A 19607-nucleotide genomic window follows, 5' to 3' on the forward strand; every position below is an offset into this window, starting at 1 on the left:
ATATTTTCTCATATTCTACAAAAAGTTAGAAATATTTTTTTAATTTCATTGCAAAGGAATGTATTTGGAGGAAACCTTAGCCACAAGAGAGAGAGAAATGTCAGTTTATAATGACATTTCCTTAGCTTGCTCATGGATCTTCTTGCATCCTGGCTATCATCCGAAGAATAACTATAACAGCAAGAGGTAGCATGAAATTACATTCACTTGAACTCCAATATGCAATTCAGTAGATGTTTATTAGCAGAAGCTTCTGAAGATACAGATTCTCAAGTTATGATAGCTAGCACTAAGCTAAATGAAAAGCATCCCTGAATTCTAATTTATATATCTTGAGAAGAAATACAATTCAAAAGACAACTTTATGTTGTCATTGCCATTTTCTGAATATTTAGTTCCAATATTTATAGTATCCTGCCAACTATTTTTACTTACTTTTTTCAATAATTTGATCTGATTCTTTAATTTGTTTCCCTTTCTATTAAAAGTTTTGTTTTATTACTATAGTAGGTCAAGTGTGCAGCATAAAATGTTCCAAGGAAGCATGTGTCATCAGATTTATTCAGTCAACTAAATCTAGTTTTTAAGAAGCCAAATGTGCTTTCAATTATCACTCTGGAGAGCTTTATGCTTCATTATAATCTGTTTTTGGATGGGGGTTTAGGTGATGTAATAAGGCTTAGATTGGCTCAAGTAATAACCGTTTTCAACAATACACATGGAAAACTAATGTAAACCAATATTTCCACAGAAATTTTGCAAGGATGATCTAAGCCATCATCACCTACTTCAGAGTAAAGTGCTATAGCAAATCAAAGTACCTTCTGATAGAGTAAAACTGAACTTTATTAACATAAAGGCTTGGTTTCTCAAAATGAAAAAGCAATTGGAATAGCAAAAGCTGTCAAAATAAAAACAACCTTCAACATTATAAACCATATTCAATTTACAATTAAGCCCTTAAAATCTCAATCAACTAGTCCAATTTATTATGTGTTTATGTCATGCATTTCTTTTGTGGTTGATTTTCCACATTTTAAAATCAGTGTAATGTATTTTCTCACTCCTTATCTTGTTTTATTATTATAATTTGAACTATTCCTATAACTTTGATGTATTGCTAGGAGAATTTCAGAAACTCATTCTATAAGTTATTTCCTAGTTTTTCTTTATTCTTACTGTACTGTTCTGGAAATTATCATATAAGAGATTGCATAGTTTTACTGTGCTCAGACAATTCTGAGATCTACAGTGATAAAAGGCCTCATTTCTCAGACAACTGTTGCATTATCTGTGCCATAGATGCTTATTCCAATGTGTATGTTAAACACTTGAAGAGGATGCTACTCAGAAAGAATATATGTACCAATAGGTAACATTATGGTAACCTATAAAGTAAGCCAAGATGAAACAAGGGTTGATACCATGAGCCATACTGTTTGGGAATTAGAAAATGAACTTGAACATCATAAGAAGAGGGATTCTAGCACTCTGTAGTACAACAGAGAGGGCAGGCCAAGATACTATACTGCTCAAGTGGTATTGAGGATAGCAGGGACTAGCTCAGGTGCAAGATGATGTATTTGATATAATAGCCGTCGGGACTTACCCTGGCGGCGTTTGCTGTGGCGGGGAAACCCCGCGCTGCAAAGGAACCGGATGGGCCGGGACTGCAGGTCCCAGGGTCCTCCGGGGCAGCTGGGCAGCCTCGGGCTTGCGGCGCACGCGCCGCAAGCGTTGAGCCGGCTGTTGGCCTCCTCATGGCCCCCTCCGTTGAAAGGGGGCGTGGAGCGAGGCACGCGGTTCTTTCCCCTCTCGCCCGTCAGCGGGGAAAAATCCACCCACCCGCCCATGAATTTCGTAGTTAGATATTGGTTGTTGTTATGGTATGGAAGTTAATATAGAGATATGTTGCAGTTGAGTAACCATAAGAATAAGATGGCAAAGTACAACTTGTTGTAATTGTTTCAAGAATTGTTTTATTGTTCTCTTTGTTACAATGCTTTTATACTGTCACAATCTGTCGGGAAGGTGGCATGGGGAAGATCCCTTTGCGAGTGAGACAGGCCTGCGAGCTGGCTCACTCTTTGGTGGGGGCCTCAATAAGAGGCTGGGTGTTAGCGGATCCGGATGGCCCCCCGCCTCAGTGGGATTCCTATGGGTGCCATCTCCCTATTACACAGCAGGCCATTGGGGGCATAGGATATTTGTCATGGGGCCGGATAGAACCTGTGCATGCCTGCTGAGAATAAAGGTTGGCTGCCTTGTGGCCATGGGGCCACAGGTTGGCGGGATCTTTCCCCATGCTAACCAACGCTGGGTCAATAAAGATTGTGGCCAAATTTTATGCCAAGAGCACTGTTGTCCGTGTCATTTGTGGAGTGGGAAGTGTTCCCCTGCAAGGCAATATGACATTGACTGAAAAGGAAGGTGCCAAATTGTGTCTCTATCCTTCAGAGTGGAATAAAATCAGAAATCTCTGGAGGCTTTAGGATGGCAGAAATCATTTTTGGTATAGTGTAAGATGCTCAGATCTAACGAGGGGCTCCTAAGTCTTATTATAAAGGATTTACTACTGAACTCTTAGAAAAAGGTCATCGAAAACTTTGTCGGGCTTTAACACAAACAAACCAGATGAGATGAAAGAAATCAAATCAGAAGTGATATCCCTGGATTTTAGAAGTATACAGGAGACAGCACAAAGGGTATGCTAAGTAGCAACTCATGACCTAATCACCTTTAATTTTATTCCACAATATTTTTTTAACTTAATGGTAGCAATGTAAACCAGAAAAAAAATTGGTACTTTTCAGATTGTGAGTTTTCCTGATTCAGTAGAACTCAAATAAACCAAATAACTTATTTGGCATATTGATTTAATTTTGGCTGATTTGCGGAGAGAAGTCTCTCCAAGGATCAGCTGTATGGTGACTCAGGAGACATTTAAAGGAACCTAGGAGCCTTTAAATGCCTCCAGCTGGCCTTTCCCATACAGCCTGGGCTGTGCAGGTAGAGAAGCAGACAAGTTTGGGGTCTGCTGAGCTAGTCCCAGCAGGGTCAGGGAAGCCAACCTCATCCCAGTCTCCAGCCAGCTTCTGGGCAGGTGAGAAAGACACTGCCAAGCAACTGATCTTGAGGACCAGCTCCTTGGCAGGTTTTTAAAATGCCTTCCCCATAGACCCCTCTAAGGCTGTGAAAAGCCCTCTCTCCATAGTCTCAGAAAAGTCTTCAGGGGAAGCATTTAAAGACCCCACTAATCCTCAGGATCAGCTGCTTGGTGGGCTCTCTACAGCTTCATAGGGGTTTTTGGGGGGAACATTCATTTATTTATCTATCCAATTTCTATACCACCCTTCTCCAAGGGCTCAGGTGGCTTACAACATGTTAATGTATTTAAACTAAAATTTTTAATTATTAAAACCCTCTCTCCAGTGGGAAGGAAGGGGAATAAATTGGAATAAAGTGCTACACTGATGTAGACAATATGGAATCTAGATGTTATCTGGTGCCTTATCCTTTTTCATATTCTTTATTGCCTGAGAGATTTCTTGTTCTAAGATTTAAGATTTTTGATATGGAACACATTTTCTGGCAAGCCCCCCTGGGACCGAAATGGATACGTACTTGACCTCCATAGCCCTCCCCAGGGAGAGTACCAGAAGTGGCAGGGGATGCTGCTGGGTGCTGCAACAGGCAGCCAGTTTTGGCAGAGTGGGTCATTGCAGGAGGAGGCCAGGCCACTGCCACGCTGCCCAAGGAGACTTGAGCAGTCATGGGGTGGGGCAGTGGCCAGGAGGGCCAGTGCCCCCCCACATGAGACCTGGTAGGATGGCAGCCAGGCAGGCCAGCACCACCACGAAGGGGAGGAGAGGGGAGGAGGGAGAAAGGAGTCTGGGTGGGGGAGGGGGAAGCAGCAGGAAGTGTGAGTGGTTGGGGAAGGGGAGACAGCAGGGTATCTGGGTGGGGGAGAGGGGGAGACAGCAGGGTGGGGGAGGGGGATGGAGAAGAGAGTTTGGGTGGGGAGAGGGGGAGGAAGTCTAGGTGGGGAGGGGGAGAGAGGAAGGAATATGGGTGAGGGGATGGAGGAGGGACTCTGGGTATGTGTCTGAGGGAGGGGGAAGGCACCAGGGAGGAGGTAAGGTCAGCAAGAGGTATGGTGTTGAGGGCAGAGGGGAATGGGGGGAAGGAGTTTGTGTGCGGGTGTCTGTGTGTGTCTAGGTACGTGTTCCACATACCTGTGAGAGTCTGGCTGTCACTAATTTTATTCTATTTTCTGGTACAGCCCTTTTCAACCTTTTGACCATGGAGGTATCTCTGAAATATCTTTCAGGCTTTGAGGTACCCTGAATGTTAAAAGCAGACTAGCAAAGCACATTCATTTATTTTCTCCTGATTATGAACTTCTCTCCCCTCCTATCATGTGATAAGCACCTCCAGAATAGATTCCACTCTACGCTGGCCTGCCTATGGGCTTGATCTAGAAATTGCAGCTGGTACAAAATGCAGCTGCTGGGGGTCCTCACAGGTACACCATGGAGGCCCATATCCAGCCTATGCTGAGGCAGCTGCATTGGTTGCCAGTTGCTGTCCAGATCCGGTTCAAGGTTCTGGTTTTGACCTTTACGGCCATATGCAGTCTAGGCCCAGTATATCTGAGGGACTGCCTGGTGCTCTTCTCTCTGCGGGTACTAATCTACTGATCATTCCTGGTCCCAGGGAATCTCGTCTGGCCACGACCAGGGCTAGGGCCTTTTCGGTCCTGGCCCCAACCTGGTGGAGTGAGCTCCCGGAGGAGCTGCGGGCCCTGCGGGATCTTTCAGCATTCCACAGGGCCTCTTCTAGGTCTTCTTCCAGGTCTATGGTTGAGGCTGGGCAGCAAGGAAGATCTGGGCCCTCCCTACATGAGTGGCAGTAGTGAGGTACATCTGTGCCCTCAGTTCACCCTCTCCCTATTAGTCTGTGTTTCAGGGGATTGTTAGGTTGGGTATGTATTTTCTGCCACAGCATCTTTTCTGGTTTTTCCTTTTCAGGCTTTTATATTGTATTTAAGGGATTTTTAATGCCTTTTAAAGGGGGTTTTATGGGAGTTTTAGCCTAACATTGCAACCCACCTCAATAGGAACAGATGTAAAGTTCTGCATTTACACCAATCTACACCAATCTACATCAATATAGGATGGGGAAGACTTGTCTTGGCAGTAGTATGTGTAAAAAGGATCTAGGAGTCTTAGTAGACCACACATTGAACATGAGTCAGCGGTGTGACTTGGTGGCTAAAAAGGCAAATGGGATTTAGGGCTGTATCAGAGTATAGTGTCCAGATCATGGGAGGTGATGGTACCGCCGTACTCTGCTCTGGTTCGGCCTCACTTGGAGTATTGTGTTCAGTTTTAAGCACCAAAGTTGAAGAGGGATGTAGACAAACTGGAGTGTGTCCAGAGGAGGGCAACAAGGATGGTGAGGGGTTTGGAGACCAAGATGTATGAGTTGTTCTCTCTTGCCCCGGAGGAATGGACCAGAACCAATGGGATGAAATTAATTCAAAAGAAATTCCATCTAAACATCCGGAAAAAGTTCCTGACAGTTAGAGCGGTTTCCTCAGGAGGTGGTGGGTTCTCCATCTTCAGAAATTTTTGAATAGAGGCTGGATAGCCATCTGACGGAGAGGCTGATTCTGTGAAGATTCAAGGGGGTGGCAGGTTACAGTGGATGAGCGATAGGGTTGTGAGTGTCCTGCATAGTGCAGGGGATTGGACTATATGACCCAGGAGGTCCCTTCCAACTCTATTATTCTATGATTCTAATCTTGATGCAATTTTATATAAACATCATGGTTGCCACAGATAAAAGATGCAAAGGAAGGTTAAGGCAAACCGCTCTGGAATGCATTTAAATTCACCTAGACCGTTTATGCACTGGAGGTTTCATGCCGGGCTACAGGCTGGAGTTTTAGTTGTGGCAGATTGCCCCACCTCTTCCTGCACCCACATGAGGGAGCATTTGGCCTGGTGCGCCTCATCTGCCCTTGATTTGTGCTCCTGCATGAGAACTGGGGCAGTGAAGTTCCCAGTGCATAAATGGTCCTAGTGAGACTAGATTATATTTGTCAAGGTGTAGTGCATGTAATGCACATCAAACTTCTAGAACAATAAATGCATGAAATACTGAAAATCCTTTCATCCATACTTTTTCTATACTTTAAAAGTATATCAATCGGAATTAATTTAAGCATCAAGAATTTTTCTAAACAATGTGATCTTTGCTCATGTTTTATATAAACTACAGAGACTTAAGGCCTTTTTGTATTTAGTTTACATCTGCATCCCTTAATGGTTTTCAGTATATCTATATACAAATAGGTTTTTTATATCCTAATTTTCATTGCCCAAAGAAGTCTTACATCCCTAGGCAACAGTTACTATACCTGGATCCAGTGCAAGGATTGTGAACAGCCTGCACAAAATTTCCTTTTGCCCTAACAGCCATTTCTGATCCTGGGAAAATATATTCTCAGGTCTTGCTAGGATAGCCACCCTACAGGTAGTGCCTGGAGACCTCCCAAAGTTACAGGTGATCTCCAAATCACTCAGATCATTTCCCCTAAAGAGAAATGCTGCTTTGCATGGTGGGCTGTATGACAGCTGTTTCCTTGTTTTGGTCAGGCAAGGTACTGCATACACAAAAATGAAACTAACTTCTTATTTAACAAGCATTGTATTTAATTAGTGATGCCATACACACTGTAAACTTAGATTCAAATGGGTAGCTGTGTTGGTCTGAAATAGCACAATAAAATCAGAGTCCAGTAGCACCTTTAAGACCAACAAAGATTTATTCAGGGCGTGAGCTTTTGAGTGTAAGCATTCTTCCTCAGACTAAGAACTCCTTACATGACCATGGGAATATAAGGTGTTCTTAGTCTAAGGAAGCATGCTTGCACTTGAAAGCTCACACCCTGAATAAAACTTTGTTGGGCTTAAAGGTGACACTGTAAACATGTGACTTCTGGGGCATGGCAGGGAGGCTTGGCCAACTGTCATCACTTCTGGAGTTAGTAAAGGTAAAGGTATCCCCTGTGCAAGCACTGAGTCATGTCTGACCCTTGGGGTGACGCCCTCTAGCGTTTTCATGGCAGACTCAATACGGGGTGGTTTGCCAGTGCCTTCCCCAGTCATTACCGTTTACCTCCCAGCAAGCTGGGTACTCATTTTACCGACCTCGGAAGGATGGAAGGCTGAGTCAACCTTGAGCCAGCTGCTGGGATTGAACTCCCAGCCTCATGGGCAAAGCTTTCAGACGGCTGTCTTACCACTCTGCGCCACAAGAGGCTCTCTTCTGGAGTTACTCAAAGCCTAAAGAATATTTCAGGGGTTACTCCGTGGGCAAATGGTTGAACAAGGCTGCTTAGACAGGTATAGTGCCACAGACTCCATCCACCAAAACAATTATTTTCTCTAGGAAACTAAGTGAAGGCTGGAGATCACCCAGAATTACAGTTGCTCTACAGAGTTCTATTCCCCTGAAGATAATGGCTGCTGTGGAGGCTGGACTTTATGGCATTATATCCTGTTGTACTTACCACCCTCTCTAAATCTCATCATCCCTAAGCCTTACCCCAACATTTCCAGGAATTTTCCACCATGGAGCTGGCAACCATAACTGGAGAACTGATTTCTGTAGTTGGGAGATCCACTGTGGTTCCAAGAGATCTCCAACTGGCAACCATAGGAGTCAGAAACAGAGGAAAAGCTGCAGGGGCTTCCAAGAAAGGGAAAGTTGAAATAGTGAGGGTGAGGGAAATGAGATGCAATCCGCAAGGCCTTGCAGGGTTCCTCCTTGTTTGTATATAATTAGCAAAAAATGTACACTCAATGGAACTTCTGTTTAGTTGCTATAGTGAACATTATAGTAATTTTTCTTTAAATGATAATCATCTGACAGAAATGCTGATTTTATGAGCTTAGGCATATTGTGAGTGGGTGGGCAGGAAGGGATGTACCAGTGTTTGGCTCTTGTGGCTCCTCCTTGCATACCCAGGAAATTGCTGATCGCCCCTGTGGGATGGTAGGTGAAATTTCTCCAGGCCAGGATGGATTCTGGAGATTTTTGGTGGAGGGAGCACTTGAGCATGACATTGGAGTCAGTGTGGGCAGGCAGGTAGTTGTGAGTTCCGGCATTGTGCAGCGGGTTGGATTAGATGACCCTGTAGGTCGCTTCCAATTTTATGATTCTCATTTATCATCTATTAGGTACTTTTACGATGACTGAACATTTAAAAGATTTTGGTTAGGTGTACACTTGAAGAACATACTTTGGATGATACCCTGGCAAGGGATGGCACACAGTCCAAAAAGCTGTTTTCCATGTGGCAATTGTTCTGTTTATTGTCTTGAATAAAATGAATTGCTTTACTGAAATGTTCACTTTGCTCACCTATGTAACCCAGTATTGTGTTCTCTGGTAGCTTTTCTTTAGGGTCTAAATGTTACCAACCTGAGATCCTTGAACTGGTGATGCTAAGAAGGGAGCCCCAAACCATCTGCATGCAAGGTATGTATTTTTGACTGTGCCATGGCCTAATAGGGAAGAAAGAATGTTGCACTCTTTGGTTTTCTACAGGACAATTCTCATTCTTCATATATCATCTGGATTTTTATATTATGCATTGGAAATGCCAAAATTATCAAGCACAAGAGAATGAATATATAAACATGGCTGGTGTAGATAGAAGAGTCTAAGTATTTTCTATAAAACAAATCCTGCCACAGACACCCCTCCATTTGGAGACAATTAAATGATGTTGCCTTTTACAGTATTCCTCTTGTATAAAAAACCTAGCTCTTTGACATGGAAGACAAGGAGGGAAGGCACCAGGAACTAAACAGAAATATTGACTGCAGCAGCCATAGAGACCAAGAATACCTCCTAGGAAAAGCAGTACTAAATCAAGTTTATTCGCTTAATGGACTTTGAGTGCCTCAGGACACACTACAAACTTGTATCCCATTATCAGACAGGCCTTCTCATGGCATTCGTGCCTGTTGAGGCTCATGAATATGTAAATGCTGTATGTATCTTGAAAACATGCTTGACAAGAGAATAGCTAAAACGAACCGATTCTGGTTAGAGACCCATCAGTGTGCCATTCTTTATGTTTGAACAGGCAGCCTATTGCTAAGTGACAGATCATTAAGGCTATCTACTCAGTCAGCGGAAATGAAGAAATAATTTGTTCATAATAACCTTCAGATGACCTCCCGGGCAAAAAAGAATCTTTAAAGTGCTGTGTCTACTGATACATGTCATGCCTGTGTGAGGGGCTGTCTTCTGGCCTGCAGTAATGGCAGGGCTGCCGGTGAAACAGAGTGATAAACACCTACTGACAGGGCCGTAGTGTGAAAAGATCTCATCACCTGCCATTAGCACAGTGATGAATAATTCAGGCCTCTCCATCACAGGCAGGGATTGCAGTTAGTATTGTGTGGTAGGCATTTAGAAATAAAAGGAGGGGGGGGACCCAAGGGAGCTGCTTTTTAGTATGTCACAAAGAGGAGCTCACAAAGCTCCTGTGTTGCTTGTGGTAGAAGCCTTGCAAGAAGAAACCATGCTGAGTAGTAAATTAGTATAACTTGATGATGCCCCTACATAAAACCAAAGGGATACTAATGGTATCAGCAAATGCTTATAGTCATCCAATCTAATGTATGTTTATTCAGAAAGTCCCACTGAATTTAATAGAATTTACTTTCATATAATGGTTTGCAGTTTTAGATCCATTTGGTAAGTGATCAGTATATAGGGATACTTTCAAAACAGTTATCATTTGATACCTTCCTGAGATTTGGAACTCCGAATTATATGTTCTTATTTCCAAAGTAAAAATAATACATTCTCTATTGCTATTTTTTAAAATAATATTTTGTAGAGGGTCCCTTTTATATAAATTATTTAAATAGCTTTTGAAAGCTTCACACATTTATGGATAAAGTACAACAACAAATGGCCAAAAACCTCTTTTGAAAAACCCAAATTAAAACATCATTCACTGCAGATGCAGCGTTTTATCCTTAAGATATGTGAAATCTAAATCAATCTGTTTGCCTTAAAAATCTAAAGCGGGTTAAAGGTTCGATATGAAAGGGAGCTAGAACACTTTGCAAAAGCAGTTTACCATAGCTTTTCTTCATTTCATTTGTATCTTTTCCTGCTCCATTACACTGTTAGAGCATTGCAAAAAATGTGGTTGTACATAAAGTTGTATCAAGATTTCCTTTGTGTGTTTTCCCAATACTTATGACAATTCATCATGTGGTTTTCAAGGCAAGAGCTGAGCAAAGGTGGCTTGCCATTGTCTTCCTCTGTATCACCACACTTGTCTTCCCGACTTTTCTCCCATCCAAGTAGTAACCATGGCCAGCCCTCCTTAGCTTCTAAGCTCAGATAAGTTTGTATGCATGTATCCTTCAGTAAGATACTGTCCATGGAGAAATGAGTTCTCTTACAAGGTAACAAATCTTGTATATAATGATTTCAGAATATATGTTATTGTTGTTTTGCTTTTTGGACAGAGAAGGTTTTCAAATTGTTACAAGGCATTTTCAGTTGGTGAAGCAAGTGACTATTGCTAAGTGGAGGTTGAAACAACACTCAAGAAGAGCTTTCAAGCTCAGAACTGGAAGAGACTAGAAAACCCGTGGCTGATTTTGTTAGCAGAAACGAGAAGAAGATCTGAGGAAAGCCTTCAAATCAGCCTGAGTCCACCCTCCATCAGCATCTATAGGGAGCTGCCAGACCAATCAGGGCATTCTTTATCAGTAAGCCTATGAAGTACTGGCAGGGGTGGAAGAGCAAGGAAACCTGGCCTCTTAATTTTGATAGGGAGAGTGTATATGGCAGCCTCACCTTGGTACTAGTCCTTTAATGAGGGACAGAGTGACATATGCATTTGATTTGTGGTTGTTTAAAAATAAACATTATTTGTTTCCTATTTAAGACTAAGTCTTTATTTCAGGGAACCTGATTGACAATTGGTGAAGCATGATGTCTTATTTGACCACTGCACTGCCCAACAAGAATATTGATTCAATCATAGGCTAATCATAGAAGAATAGAGTTGGAAGGGGCCATACAGGCCATTGAGTCCAACCCCCTGCTCAATGCAGGATCAGCCTAAAGCATCCAGATTCAGATTCAGAGTACCTTTATTGGCATAAAATAAAGCATCCAGGATAAATATCTGTCTAGTCACTGCTTGTAGACTGGCAGTGAAGGGGAGCTCACCATATCCTCAAGCAGTCAATTTCACTGCTGAACTACTCTGACTGTGAATTTTCCCCTCAGATATCTATCTGACATCATTCTAAACATAGCTTAAGCCCTTTACTGCAAGTCCTATTATTTGCTGCCAATAGGAACCTTTTCCTGCCCTCCTCTGACAACCTTTCAAATACTTAGACAGCAATTGTGGCCCCTCTCAACCTCCTCTATTCAAGGCTGAACATTTCCAAGTCCCTCAGCCTTTCCTCATAGGGCTTGGGCATATTTTTAGTTTTGGTGAATTATCTATGTGCATGTTTGCATTGATACCACAAACAGGAAAATGATACAAATGACTCAAATAATTAAAAATATTCCAATTCTAGAATGTATTTTAGGAATTCTCCTAGTAAAACCAGAAATAGATAGGAGTAAAATGCAACATGGAGCAAAAAACAGAAGAGTAACGGAAGAAGAAAGCCAAAAGGAACTTTATCTCTGTTTGTACCAATTATTCCCCTTTTGGACTGATTTTATCAAAGTATGCCAATGCAATCTTTCATTTACAGGAAGCTGCACTGAACAAAATCCACCCAGACTAAATTTTCCTCTTTGGTGGTTGCATGGACAGGTAGCATTCATGTGAAACAATGTTGCACGCAGGAACTAAGAGGAAGGACAATTTATTTATTTATTTGTTGGATTTATTTCCTGCTACTAGTGGCAAGACCATCTCGTGGTGGATTACAAAAATACCCCCCCCCCCCATAATTTAGGCTTAAAAATTAAACCAATTATCAACCCAGCCTCCTTCCCAGTTTACAGCAGCCCCCTCCCAGTGTCTCGGGGTAGTCCAGGGGTGCCATCAAGTCCAACCAAGGTACACTAGATATCTAACCTAACCTGGAGGTGGCCCTCAGATCTTCGTGCCTTATGCGTCATGTGTTGGAACATGCAAGATCTGTAGTGTGCATGATTGAACAGAATATAAAGAATATCCTACAGGGGACATGAGAGGAGATATGCAGCTAGTATATTTAGCCTAGAAACTTCTTGATATTTTTCAAATAATCTCCCATGTGACCTGATTGGCTCAATAGGAGACTTCCTGCTTCTTTGAACACATTTCTCCTTTGCTTGCCTCCAAAACCAACATAGAGAATGACTGCAGGCAACACAACAGTTAGTTAGGTCTCTCTCTTAACAATAAAACTATTTTGTTCTTTTAAGCCTAATGTTCCACTCTTGTGCATTTAAACTATGTTTGCATCATGTGAACTTCTCTCATGCCAACCATTATTTGTCATTCTTTTTGTATAATTTTACTTCATTTAATATACATACTAGATTCAAAGTCCATTTTATATACAGATAAAATGGGCACTAGAAGGGCTCTCCCTCCCCCCAACTCCCAAAGGCTTCTGCGTGGCCGGGGACAGCGTGAGGCAGGTCTGCGAGGCGGGCCGCGCCATCTGTGGGGCTGCAGAATCCTTTGTCCTCCTCCCCCCTCTGGACTGGCGAAGGCTTGCGGGAAGCAGGGGTGGAAGTCAGCAAGGCGTCCTACCTTCTGTGTCCGTCCACGGCTCTGGAGCATGGGGTAGGTGGGGCGACGGTGGATCGCGGCTGCTGGGCGGAGAGAATGTCATTTCCCCGGAGCTCAGCGGTGTGGGGCCAGGGTCCTCCCCAGCGGCCATCCGGCAAAGATGGCGGCTCAGGAGGACTGAAGAGTTGGTGGTGTGGCATCCGGGAGATGGACCAAGTAGCCAATAGGGAGGCGCGTGAAGCGCACCTCCCAATTGGCCACTTGGCCCTGGATTGCCACTATGAGGAGCGAATCAGGAGTCCCTTAGTGGCTCCTGATTTGCTCCTCAGTATTTTTATCCCAGACAGGGCCCGCCCTAACTCCTCCCCAACAGCCCTTAGCCTTTTATTTAATCTGAATAAGCATTGAAGAAAAAAATCAGGAAGATTTCTAGATCTTTTCTATTTGGTTAAAATAGCAATAATTAACCATGCACAATGACTACAACTGTTACATGCAATAACTAACATGAATCATTACACAAGTCCCTTCTTCGGCAAATAAATACAATTATTCTTGCCATTTTCTTACTCTAGACATTCTTCTAATGGCTCTTGGTAAATTTCACTTTCTCTTCTGTTGGTGCCTGCACAAGTAAAAGATGACAATTCAGTAAAGGAAAAGGTAGGTTTACCTCAGGGGAGAGTGTCTTTATGACACGGATCTGCTCTGATGGATCCACTAATGTGAAATTTCTGACCCAATAGGCAGTGATTGCACATGGCTGAGACTCCTCTCATTATTCATGAAATATGTGCTGTACAGTGTCAGCCCTCTCCCTGCAAAGCTGCTGCCTAGCAATTATTCATTTCTATCACTTAACTTCCCACTCCTTTCCCCCCCTTTTAAAAATTATGATTACAATTATTATTTTTGGTGTGTTTGTATTTTTCAGCATGCCTAGTGAATCAAAGCTAAGCCCTAGAATAAAAAAGCCTAGCCTTTTTTGACAACATTTTTAGATCTTTAAAATGGATACTGTTTAAAACTTTTCAGTAAATTCTGGAGCTTGCTGAAGACTGGCACAAAAGTGGGGCTGCTGTACATGCATATGTGATTAACAAAAGCTTCCACTTCCTGGCTTTATAGAGCTGGGGAGGGGGTAGCCTTTGTTTCTGGGAGCTGCTTTCCCCCAAAGAACTTTGGGAGCTACAAGTCCCCAAATGGCATTTCAGTGGGAGGATCCAGTCATAAAATGGTGCCTTATACAAAAATTGCAGCTTTTTAGGGTAGGTCTATGTGGAGGACAATGTTTTCCCAAAGCAAACCCCAGAACACATTCTAACTTGCCCTGCAGAGTAAAATACAGTTATCTTTGTCCCCCGCCCCCCTCCCCCCCAAAAAAGTCAAAGAACACATTTGATACAGGGGAAAGAGTCAATTTATTTTATTTATTTCCAGATTCTTATGTCACCCTGCTCAGAGGGCTCTTGATGGCTTACAAAATGTCAGTACAATAAAACAGTTAAAACATTTAAAGATTAAAATCCAGCTTTCATTAGAAGAATCAAGGAGCTCACTGCCTTCTATCTGGTGGGAGGAAGAGGGAGTAAAGTGCTATGATGTTATTTACTAAGTGGTGTGCAGATGTTGTTTAGGTAGGGAGGCCAGTTCATTGATGGTGATTGTGGGCTGCAGTCTGGTGGAAGTGGTGGAACATATCTGTTTTCCAGACCCTGACAAGTGTTTTAAGTCCTGCAGGGTCCTGATCTTACCCAGAAGAGTTCTCCACCAGGCCTGTGCCAGGGCTGACTCTGGTTGAGGCCAGTTTGACTTCTCTGGGGCCAGGGATCTTGAGAAGATTTTGTGTGCTTGATAATATGTTCCTTTCCTGTCTAGAATGTGTGTGTGTGTATGGAGGAGAATTAGAGATGAGAAAGGATCCTTGGAACTGTTGTATTCCCATCTAGGGCAAAGGTATGCACAAATGAGAAAGAGAAGAGAAGCTGCTGCAGTAGCTTTAAAGGGCAGAGTAAGAATAGGTGGACTGGTGGTTAAGACTAGCAAGGAATGTACCTCTGGGATGAGGGCCTGGGGTTTATGCCCCCCACTAGGACTATCCCAACCTCAAGTGAGAAGCAGCCCTTGTTCCAAGTTGAAGGGCTAGTGGTCAGATATGAACAACAGCAGCTTCTGCCATGAAAGAAGGCATGGGTAGGTGAGTGCAGCTGCTATGAAAGAAAAGGAGAGCAAGTATGAACTGCCACCACTAGGATGTATGAGTAGGCATGGCTGCCAAGAGAGAAGGAGAGAGTGGATGTGAGCAGCCATAGCAACAGCGTATCACCACAAGCAGGGAGAAGGATTATCAAATTGGTGCATTCACACCTAGAAAGGGGGCAGGTGTGAGCATTAACAAGGACTGCTGCTGCCGCCATAAGAAGAAGGATGGATAAATGGTCAGACACTTGTATATCCAGCATGAAAAAAGGAGCAGGATATGAAGTGGCATGGAAGAGTGGCAATCAGTGACAGCATGATGTCTCTTCCAGGAACACCTGGAAATGACATCACTCCTTTCTAGGAATTTATGGAAATGCTATGGTTTTACCATGATAATAAAAGGATCACAGCAAAAGCAGAGGAAAAACAGAATTGCTAGAACGGCTCTATTTAGCTCTTCTCTTTTCTTACTGTGATCAGAAATTAAATAAGTGGACGGTTGTATTTTGCAATAGTAGATTGATATCTCCACTTCTTGTTTTCCATCTGAGATTTTATATGGTATATATTTTGCTCATTATTTGTTCCAGTCTGATTTTGCAACTTCGAACTGCAACAATTGAAGAAATATGTAGAATAACAGTAATCTTGGTCTACAGAAGTCTCAGCATGCTGAAGTGCCTCTAAAATGAATGGGACTTAAAATTGCATAGTTAGTGCTTATGTCCTACTGATTTCAACAGAATGTAAGCTGTTGAAGGATTTCTGGCTTGACTGCATTATGTTTTCATGTTATATTTCTAATGTCTACAGGAAAAGACATTTCTCCAGTCCCCAATTATATATGAGGTGGAGGGGGGATTCACTGTTTAACAGGAGCAACTGAAGCCCTGTTTCTTAGTGTTTCTTAAAGGTGGTAAAGTAAATTCATACTCTAGGGTAGCGATCCCCAACCTGTGGGCTGCGGACCACATGTGGTCCTTCGACTAATTGGAGGTGGGCCCCGAAGGACGCCTCCCCCCCCCGGCCCTTTACTTCATCCCCCCTAGCCCTTTACAACACATTTCATTGTTGTGGCATGTCTGTATCTTATTTTGAAGGGATGTTTAAACATTACCATAGCGATCAGAGAGCTCTAGGGCAGTGGTTGAGAGTAGAGGAGTAAACTTCCCCCCCCACCGGGCCTCAGTAAAAGGCGTTGAGTGGTCCCTGGTGAGTGGTCCCTGGCGTTGAGTGGTCCCCGGTGGTAAAAAGGTTGGGGACCACTGCTCTAGGGAATGCAGGATTTATGCCATTTAAATAAATGATGTGACCACTTCCTGGAAGAAATGAGCACTTACAATCTTTTTTGTCTATCTAGCCAATATAGAGAACGTGTCCGAGTTGGGTATCTGCCTCCCCCTCCCCCCCCCAGGCTTCAGCTGAAGGTGGGAAGAGGTGGCTTCCCACTCTAATAAACTCAGAGACATGATGAGTGTCATACTATGGATGAGAATGCTGGGAGCATGTGAAGGGTAGGTGCTACTCAAACAAGAGTTATTGCATGCTCAATCAATGACTATCCCAGAAAGACGAAAACACTGCAGGAGCTCTAAGAAGCCTATTTGGATGAACAGAGAACTTCAAGAGGAACTAAGAAAGAAAAGGAAAATGTTCAGGAAATGGAGGGAAGGACAGAGCTCTAAAGAAGAGTACCTACAGGTTACTAGGCACTGCAGATCAATCATCAGAAAGGCCAAAGCTGAGAGAGAGCTAAGATTGGCCAGGGAAGCCCATTGTAACAAGAAAAGATTTTTCAGTTATGTGAGGAGCAAACGTAAAGTAAAGGAGGCAATAGGCCCACTGTTGGGTGCAGATGGACAAACTAATGGAAGATTGCAGAGAAAGCAGAAAGGCTTAGTGCCTATTTTACATCTGTTTTTTCCCACAGGTCAAAGGGTTTAGGCACATCTAGAGATGGCTGTAGCCAAAGGATAGTGTCTGGGTGGCAGGTTAACATGGATAGAGAGGTTGTCAAGAAGCATTTAGCTGCACTGGATGAGTTCAAATCCCCTGGGCCGGATGAAATGCACCCGAGAGTGCTCAAAGAACTTTCCAGAGAACTTGCACAGCCCTTGTCCATCATCTTCGGGACCTCTTTAAGGACTGGAGATGTCCCGGAGGACTGGAAGAGAGCAAACGTTATTCCGATCTTCAAAAAAGGGAGAAAGGATGACCCGGGAAACTACAGACCAGTGAGTCTGACCTCTGTTGTGGGGAAGATAATGGAGCAGATATTAAAGGGAGCGATCTGCAAACAGCTGGAGGACAATTTGGTGATTCAAGGAAGTCAGCATGGATTTGTCTCCAACAGGTCTGCCAGACCAACCTGGTTTCCTTTTTTGACCAAGTAACAGGTTTGCTGGATCGTGGAAATTCGGTTGATGTCATTTACTTGGATTTTAGTAAAGCTTTTGACAAGGTTCCCCATGATGTTCTGATGGATAAGTTGAAGGACTGCAATCTGGATTTTCAGATAGTTAGGTGGATAGGGCATTGGTTAGAGAACCACACTCAAAGAGTTGTTGTCAATGGTGTTTCATCAGACTGGAGAGAGGTGAGTAGCGGGGTACCTCAGGGCTCGGTGCTCGGCCTGGTACTTTTTAACGTATTTATTAATGATCTAGATGAGGAGTGGAGGAACTACTCATCAAGTTTGCAGATAACACCAAATTGGGAGGACTGGCAAATACTCCGGACGATAGAGACAGAGTTCAACGAGATCTGAACACAATGGAAAAATGGGCAAATGAGAACATGATGCAATTTAATAAAGATAAGTGTAAAGTTCTGCATCTGGGTCAGAAAAATGAAAAGCGTGCCTACTGGATGGGGGATACGCTTCTAGGTAACACTGTGTGTGAACGAGACCTTGGGGTACTTGTGGATTGTAAACTAAACATGAGCAGGCAGTGTGATGCAGCGGTATAAAAGGCGAATGCCATTTTGGGCTGTATCAACAGGGGCATCACATCAAAATCACAAGATGTCATAGTCCCATTTTATACGGCACTGGTCAGACCACTCCTGGAGTATTGTGTGCAGTTCTGGAGGCCTCACTTCAAGAAGGACGTAGATAAAATTGAAAGGGTACAGAGCAGAGCGACGAAGATGATCTGGGGCCAAGGGACCAAGCCCTATGAAGACAGGTTGAGGGACTTGGGAATGTTCAGCCTAGAGAAAAGGATGTTGAGAGGGGACATGATAGCCCTCTTTAAGTATTTGAAAGGTTGTCACTTGGAGGAGGGCAGGGTACTGTTCCCACTGGCTGCAGAGGAAAGGACATGCAGTAATGGGTTTAAACTACAAGTACAACGATATAGGCTAGATATCTGGGGAAAAAAATTCATAGTCGGAGTAATTCAGCAGTGGAATACGCTGCCTAAGGAGGTGGTGAGCTCCCCCTCACTGGCAGTCTTCAAGCAAAGGTTGGATACACACTTTTCTTGGATGCTTTAGGATGCTTTGGGCTGATCCTGCGTTGAGCAGGGGGTTGGACTAGATGGCCTGTATGGCCCTTTCCAACTCTATGGTTCTATGATTCTATGATTCTAGGTGATTTTCTTTACAAGTTATGGAATGCTGAATAAGAGAAAACATTTGCTATGGCCTGGTAGGAAGAGAGTGCAGAAGGGCTGTGCATGTTCTTAGGACCAACATGGCACAGAACACACTGTCCCAAGCATGTATATAAAGAACATGTAAAAAGGTTGCTTGGTGTTTATGTGTGTGTGGGTGCAATCCTTTAAGGATCATAATGTGGTATGGGAACCTCACTGGCTTAGGACTGCTTGATCTAACACTATGAAGGAGGTAGATTCTATCTTTCAGGGTTTAGATATAGGCTCCAATTTTTTTTGTTAGCTTCAGTTCTTTAACTAAATGGTGATCTTGTTTCATCCCATATATAATGTGCCTTATTTTCTGGTGAACTCTGCTTTTTATGGGCTTTGTTGGTCTGTATTGTATTTACTTATTTTAAATATCTGCATACTCATTTTTATCCCATGGATTCTGGGATCCAAGGCAGGTTTAGAGCTTATTGGTGCTGCATACAGTATCATTATAACTTCTTTTCAAGGCTATATAAATGTATGTGAAGCTGACAAAGTTCCTTTCTTATGTTAAATAAGGTCCACCATTTTGACAAACCAGAGCTTCACTTGAGGCAGATATGCCATATTGAACTAGCATGTTCACACCCTGCCTCAGTCAACAGCTGGGACCTAACAGGCATCATTCTAACCTTACATTTGCCCCATATTTATTTTACTTGTACAATTTGTTTGAATTAAAAAGGTGATACATGCATCTTTAAATACTTTATGAGAAATGGCTTAATCATTCGGTCATACTCATGTCTGCCCTCTGCCTTCTTTATATCTGTACAATTAGAAACTAAAAAGAGAGAAAAAAGAGAGGTTTTCATCATAAAAGATGGATTGCTTGCCTGACAGCCAGAAATGTTTAAAACTGCAAAAGTATATTCTTATCTCAAAACATTAGAGATTTACATGTGTAGCTGTCATTAGTCTTAATGGAAGCTAGACATGCATATCTTCCCCAT

Source organism: Paroedura picta, chromosome 7, assembly GCF_049243985.1.
Source record: "Paroedura picta isolate Pp20150507F chromosome 7, Ppicta_v3.0, whole genome shotgun sequence".
Lineage (NCBI taxonomy): Eukaryota > Metazoa > Chordata > Lepidosauria > Squamata > Gekkonidae > Paroedura > Paroedura picta.